Consider the following 7,762-nt stretch of genomic DNA (forward strand, 5'->3'; position numbering starts at 1 on the left):
TTCTCCTTCTTCAGCCTAGTGAGTGGGACATCAGTGTGCCTCACAACTGAGTATCCTATGATTAGAACATTGGGCAAAGGGTTTTTCCTTAAGGGCTTGGGTTGAGGGGCACACTGTGATGGTGAGCTATGTGTTCTGGGGTTAGTGCTGTGTTGTGGTGGTTGAATGCATTTCTGTCTCAGGGGTCTCTGTTGTTTGGGTAAATTTTTATTGAGAGCCTCCGCGAAGGTGGGTGTATGGTTTGTGTTTCGATGTGTGGGTTGTGATGGTTGGTGTTTTCAAGGGCTGTGTGTTCTATGTAGTGAGTTGCAGGTGTTGGCCTTCTCCTCTTGACCAGCTAGTCCAGTCTTGGTTGGAGTGTGCACTGCTTCCATTTTGGTGATATAAGTGCATCTCTCACAGGTATGTGTTGGGAGGTAAGAGGAGAGGGTTGTCTGTGTACATTAGACAGTTGCCACACTGTCTCAGAATGCCCAAGTGCAACAGGTTAGCAGGAGAAAGCACAGGAAATTGCCCTACAATCATAGCAGGAGGGGTGGTCATAACTAATAAGCACTGGTGCTGTTTCTGCGTAGGAACAGCTAGTGCTGATAGCACCTAAGTGTGCTACAATAAATGCTACAAAAGCCTGTTAAAGTGCTAGCCGATTAAGCTAATAGAAGTGAAAGAAGTAAAAGAACAAGCATGTTCTAAGAAGAAAATTGAAGAGCAGACTTTCTGGCACCACTGCAGAGTGCACAAACATGGGCTTTTAAACCAGAAAGTTGAAAGGAATGGAAAATATGCCCAACCGGCCAATGAACTACATTTTCTGCACCAGAAACCAATCCTCTTGTGGTAGATAGGCTACCTAGTGCTTACCACTCCCATTGATAAGCTAGAAGGCTTCCCTGTAACACAGAAAGGTCTTGGGGGCCCAAAAACTTACAAAACAGTCCTGGATACAGCAAATTTGTATCTGGACTAGACTAGTTACAGGAAAGGCAGGAAACAAGCTTAGAACTTTTTTTTTGTTTGTTTGTTTTTTTTTTTTTTTTTTTTGCAGAAAAGCAGTTAGAACAATAGCAAAAACACTTTAAATGCAGTACAAGCTAGCACACTTGAGTGTGTAGCAATATTAAGGCAAATACAGTTTAAATAAATGCAGATAAATTAAAAATGACAAAAAATAAGTGCAGAGAGTAGTAAATTATGAAAAAATCAAAATGGAGGCACTTAGAGTATGTCTTTCTCCTTCCTGTTGCTCTTGTAGTCTGCAGGATGCCAAAACTGGTTCAGCAGAGCTTAAGCAAGTGCAAACCCACTTAAATATGGGCTTTTAAACCAGAAAGTTGAAAGAGGTGGAAAAACAGCCCAAACGGGCAATAAACTACAATTTATAGGCCAGAAACCACGCCTCTTGTGGTAGATAGGCTACCTAGTACTCGCCACTCTCACTGATAAGCTAGAAGGCTTCCTTCTAACACAGAGAGGTCTGGGAGGCTCAGAAACTTACAAAACAGTCCTGGATACAGCAAATCTGTATCTGGACTTGACTAGTTACAGGAAAGGTGGGAAACAAGCTTAGAACTTTTTTTTTTCAGGAAAAGCAGTTAAAACAGTAGCAAAAACACTTTAAATGCAGTACAAGCTAGCACACTTGAGTGTGTAGCAATATTAAGGCAAATACAGTTTAAATAAATACAGGTAAATTAAAAACAACAAAAGTGCAGAGAGCAGTTGTTGTTGTGTCTTTCGGCTTTTCCCAGTTAGGGGTCGCCACAGCGGACCTCCGGTCCGCTAATGATTGGCAGTTGATTTTTACATGCCGAGTTGCCAGCCCTGACGCACAACCTTCAACAAAGGTACTTCCATTCATGCATGTCTCCACGCAGAAGACGCTCTAGCTGAGAATCGAACCAGACAGCGTCTTACTGTGCGGCGACAACGCTACTGCAGCACCACCACCGCGGATTACAAGTGCAGAGAGCAGTAAATTATGAAAAAAAAGTCAAAATGGAATATCTCTTTCTCCTTCCTGTTGCTCCTGTAGTCTGCAAGATGCCAAAACTGGATCCTTGGAGCACAAACCTACACAAACATGGGCTTTTAAACCAGAAAGTTGAAAGAGATGGGAAAACAGCCCAAATGGGCAATAAACTACAATTTCTAGGCCAGAAATCACTCCTCGTGTGCTAGATAGACTACCTTTTGCTTACCACTCCCACTGATAAGCTAGAAGGCTTCCCTCCAACATAGAAAGGTCTGGGGAGCTCAGAAACTTACAAAACAGTCCTGGATACAGCAAATCTGTATCTGGACTAGGCTAGTTACAGGAAAGACAGGAAACAAGCTTAGAACTTTTTTTTTGCAGAAAAGCGGTTAAAACAATATCAAAAACACTTTAAATGCAGTACAAGCTAGCACACTTGAGTGTGTAGCAATATTAAGGCAAATACCATTTAAATAAATGCAGATAAATTAAAAATGACAAAAAAACAAGTGCAGAGAACAGTAAATTATGAAAAAAAATCAAGAATTCAGGCACTAGGTGCAGAGTAAGAGCACTTGAACACTTAAGAGCACACAGAACGCCAGACTAAGGTAATAAGGTAGAAGACAGTCTTCTGCTGAGACTGTTCCCTCTAATTCCTGGACATCAGTTTCTTTCTCATGTTGCATAAACTATCCATGCTAGCTGTCCACTAGGGTGGCTTATTTTTCTGTGAGCGCATTGTGATCCATTCTGGTATGACTAAGTCTATACACTTGTAAAGCTGTTTATAAAGGGAATTTGTGTACACCTCAGTATAAGAGTCTTTACTGTCAGTGGTGGCAGGAGGTTTGAAACTATATATGGCATTTAGTAGACTATATTTTGCTTTGGAGAGACTGTTCAACCTTTTGGATCCTGAGAGGGTCAGGTATGATTGTTACATTGAATGTGACTGATTTGTGGTCAAATCTTTCTAGGGAGGGTCTCACAAATGGGGTGGTGAAGCAATCTCCCATATTGGTGAACACTAGGTCAAGGACATTCCTTCCCCTTGTGGGAGTGCAGACTAACTGTTCCAGGGCATTTGTGTTTACAAAGTGCAGGAACCTTAGGGTGAGCGTATTTGAGCTTATCTATCTATTCCAATCGATGGAAGGATAGTTAGTCACCCACGCCTAGGGTGTTTGGCTGTATTATGAGTGACTCAGGTAGGTCCAGGAAGGCACTGTGTGGTTTTTATGGTTCATGTTGTTGGACCTGCAGCTAGCAGTGATGTGGAGGGGTGAGTCTTTCCTACAGTTAGTTGGACATGGAGTAACTCTAAGGAATCATACTGCTTAACCAGTCTTGAGGTGTATTTGTCTTTCATGAAGATGGATACAATTCCATCTTTGTTTCTTGTATCTTTATCTTGCATCCTGAATGTGTGGAAAGCATTATAGCCTTTCATGGCTGGAGTACTCTCTGCGGCCCTAAGCCATGTCTCTGTGTCTGCACAAACATCGTCATCTTCCCACATAAGTAGTACCTCCATTCAGATTCTGATTTAATAACATTAAGCAGCATTATCTTCAGTTTGTCATTTCTGGATATTTTTTATGTCAGGAATTTTGTTCTTATGACAATACTTAAAAAAGCCACTATGAGGGAGGCAAGTACCTTGGGCAGTAACCGAAAAGCAAGAGGTGACAGATGAAGACCATCCCAGGCAAAGCAGCATGGTCTGTCGACCATATCATCCCAAGCTGACAAATACTGGATCCCCCTGGATGGACACCAGTAGCTAAGCCAATTGTTTAAGTTGATAATTATTTTGTTTATATTGAGGCATTATCCTGGGTGAAGGTAGAATGTTGCTTAGGGCTACTGACATACCTGTCTGGGACAGATAAATTGAGAGCTCAGTCATATCTCTCTTCATATAGTCCAGTGAGGTACATTTCAAGTCATTAACTTCAACATGGAGTACGACAGAGGTGTAACTGTGTTTGTTATTCAGAGATTTGAGTGTTTGCATGACTTTGCGGATCCTGGTAAATAACAGGCAGGTGACCATGATTTGTACAATCTGGTGAGGGGGACAGCTGTGTGTCTCACTATGGACTCACATATGGCCAGATGTTTTGCCTTAAGGGCTTAATGGCTGACATACTGATGTGTTTGTTTTTATGTGTAGTGGGTTCTGTTGGGACTGTAATGTGTGCAGAAGGTTTGCATTTGTGAGGTCTCTACCCTTTTGGTAAGCTTCTAATGACTACCTCTGCATATGTGAGGTTATGTGTTGTGTACGTGGTCTGTTGAGGAGGTGAAGTGTGTGTGTTGAGAACCTGTTTGATATCTGGTTTGTTGTTACCTGAGAGAGACCATTTTTCTAGATTCACTGTATAGTTGCATCTCTGACATATTGGATTAGTAATTTTTACGAGTACATGGTTGTCAGTATACATGAGGCAATAGAAGCCTGGCTTTGTAAAAACACAAGTACCCTTATTAAGCATATTTAGATGGTTGTTGTTTGCAGAGCGATTTTGTGAGCAGCGACAACTGGGCCTGTCTCTGAGGGACATAGGTGCCACCCCAGAGGTGACTTTACAATAACCCAACCAGTAGTGAAGGTTGTGTTTGAACAGGGTCATTGAGTAGCACTACTTCACATGCAGTGGGAGCCTATTACACAGGAGTGTGAGTCACTGGGGGGGGGTATATCTATCTCCCCTGCATGTTCTGTTTATGTCATAGGCTAGGTTGAGAACCCTGGACCAAGTTATTCCTGTCCTATTTGATTTGCAAATGTCCAGCATTTCCAGTAGGGCAGGAACTGAGACTTCTTTGTAGGTCAGACATAGGTAACCACTCTGCAGCTTGCAGGAAACGGAGTACAGTGACAAGTCCTTTAGCCTTTCCATGTATGTGATGTTTGGAGGCCTGGGAGTCTCTTAGGCACAACCCTGTGTTCTCTCCAGTTGTTGCAGTTGTCTGATGAGATATAAAGAGATGTGAGCATTGTACTTCATTATTGCTGTGATAAGGGTATAGTATGCCAGAGGTATGACTACCCTGGTCTTGGATGTGATGATCATATGTATGAAGTGTGCAATGCAGATTGTGTGTGTATCACCACTGTGGGGACATAGTGATGAAAATGTAGATTGCTATCAACATATATTCCCATGTCTCACAACACTGTGTTTGAGCTTAAGGCAGTGATATGTATACCATAATTAGCAGTGGTAATTAATTGACAAAAGTGTCACTGTATGCTTAAAGTTCAGTCCATGAGTTTGTCACCAATCATCAGTCTGTGTTAGCCCCTACTGCAATATGTTACCATCACTGGGGATCTCTATATGAGTATGTCCAGTTAACAATCATCTGCAAACTTGGTAAACCATAGGCCATCTACTGTTACCTGCGCTTCAGGGAAGTATTTCATAAACAGTTGATGGCCCAGCACAAATCCGTGTGGTATCTTACTGGTGAGTGGGCTAGTGATGAAGGTGCAGTCCACAACTTTGACAGTGTGTGTTCTTTTGGTGAGACAGTTGGCTCTCCATCTAGTACTGTATGGCTTAATTCCCAGGTGGGAGATCTTCACTATGAAACATGAACTGGGGATAGTGTCAAAGGCCTTGGATAACAACATGGGCGGTATGTGCTGTTATCCCTCATCCAGGTCTTTGGGGTCAGTATCCAAGAAGTCCACAAGGTTGAATAAGCAAGATCATTGTTAAACCCAAAATGGGTAGGATCAAGTGTACTGAAGGTCACTTCTGTCCCTGTGAATATGGCTCATGCTAATTCCTGCAGTAGCCAACCAGATAAAGCTTTTTTAGGCATATGGGTCAATAGCTGTAGTTCTGCATGTCACCAGATTGATGTGCATTGCATAGCACACAACATCTGATATGACATTGTGTATCATGGTTGATATATGTGCCAGGAATGAGATATCACAATAATCTTCACTGTATGTAGGTGCACTGTTCTGTACTGTCCTGTACTGTGTTTGGACCATATACTTCACATTCATACCTCTCAACTGTCAAGATATTCCCAGGATGTCCAAATGTTTTCCTTAATAAATATGTGGCTTCCTGCCATATCACTGGGATGATCTCTGGACTGATGTGACTCAATATTACAAACATTTGAGTGCATTCCTCTCAACTGTACTGATTTGTGCAGAATGTCCAGTTTTTGTCTCATATTTGTGAAATTTTCCTCATATCATTTTTTTTCCTGGCAAATCATTGGTATGTCATTGCAGCCTGCAGTCAGAAACTGATGATTGACATTTGAGTTTCAAACTTCAAGCTCTTCAGAAAGTTCATGCTAATGTACAACCTACATATTTTATCAACTTCCTAAGTTTGTCAGTGCAGCATTAAAATATGTCCCTATTTCTGGTCCTTTATCCCCCCCCATTGTTATGGCTTTGTCCACATTTGTCTTTCTAAGAGGTTGTAAGTGTTACATTCAAACACGTTTCTATGTGATATGTGACAGCTATGCCAAATATGTCCCTACTACTGGTTATTTGCCCTCTCATTAAGTTGGCCTCCGTGCAGATGTGTTGCACCAACAAAATGACAGCTACTTGTAAAACCCCTGGTGATCATTGTGGCACTGTGAGCAAATCTGCACTCCATAGGTGCTCTTCCTTACATAAAATTGCTATCCACGTTCGCTGATAAGGTTTCACTATGTGTAAAGCCTTGGTGATCATTGTGGTATTCCATGCAAATCTGCACACCGTAGATGCTCTCTTTTACATGGAATTGCTATCCATGTTTGCTTATGAGTTTTTGCTGCCAGCAATGCTGTTGTAAGTCAAGAAACATAGCTTAGGTGCACCGCGCCTCATTAATATGCATTGCACACTGCCACTCACACAGCGCACTGTCGTACAAACACGTAACTTCATGAAGGCTCTGCACGAAGCCTACACGGAGTTTATTGAATCCCGCACACTATCTTAATACCTGTAAATATATTGGATAAACATCATGCTGTCTGCTACTGGCATAATAAAGGCTGCAAGGTAAGTGGGCTGCTTATTATCTTTGTTGATAATTTTATTTGAAGGGGATCATTAACAATTTCAGTACTTGGTTCCTACTTAAAGAAATGTTTTTCTGACTGGATGAAAGGAGTGTGACATTTTATGCTTCATTGTCCTAAAAGTAAGCTCCTCTGGTGATTTTCCATGTATATAACTGGAACACTGTATATCAGTATTAACAATCTTCACCCTGACTCTATAAATCATATTAAGACTTTCAAAAGTGATGGTTTCACCACCACCACCGAAAAAAGAGTTGCTCATCTGAGGACAATGGTAGGTAAAATTATATGGATTGCAAGACATAAATTAGCTATACTATGTGATGCTTACAATCATGCCACTGTGCAGAACATTCATAAAGTAAATAAGTGATAGGTTCATAGGTTCATAGGTTCATACTAGGCTATCTTCCCGAGGGCATTTACAAGCCTAGCCCATCGTTTTGTGGCTTAGGCCACCCCTTTAGTATGGGGAACTATACCCATTATTTTTCTGTGCCTCTGTCGAGCAGTGACACTGAGGTAATCCCTGGGGTATATCTGCGATCTCCCATCCATTGGTCAAGATTTCTCTTGAACAAGGCCAGCGAGGTGCTCTGCCTCACATGTACCGGGATTTTGTTCCACAGCATAGGGAGTCTTTGGGTGATGAATCTATCCCTCCAGCACGTCCTATTAATAGCCGTGTCAAGGTTTAAGTCTCCCGCCCTTGTGGCTCTGATG

The sequence above is a fragment of the Protopterus annectens genome, chromosome 1.part0 (assembly GCF_019279795.1).
Source record: "Protopterus annectens isolate FY-2018-M chromosome 1.part0, PAN1.0, whole genome shotgun sequence".
Classification (NCBI taxonomy): domain Eukaryota; kingdom Metazoa; phylum Chordata; order Ceratodontiformes; family Protopteridae; genus Protopterus; species Protopterus annectens.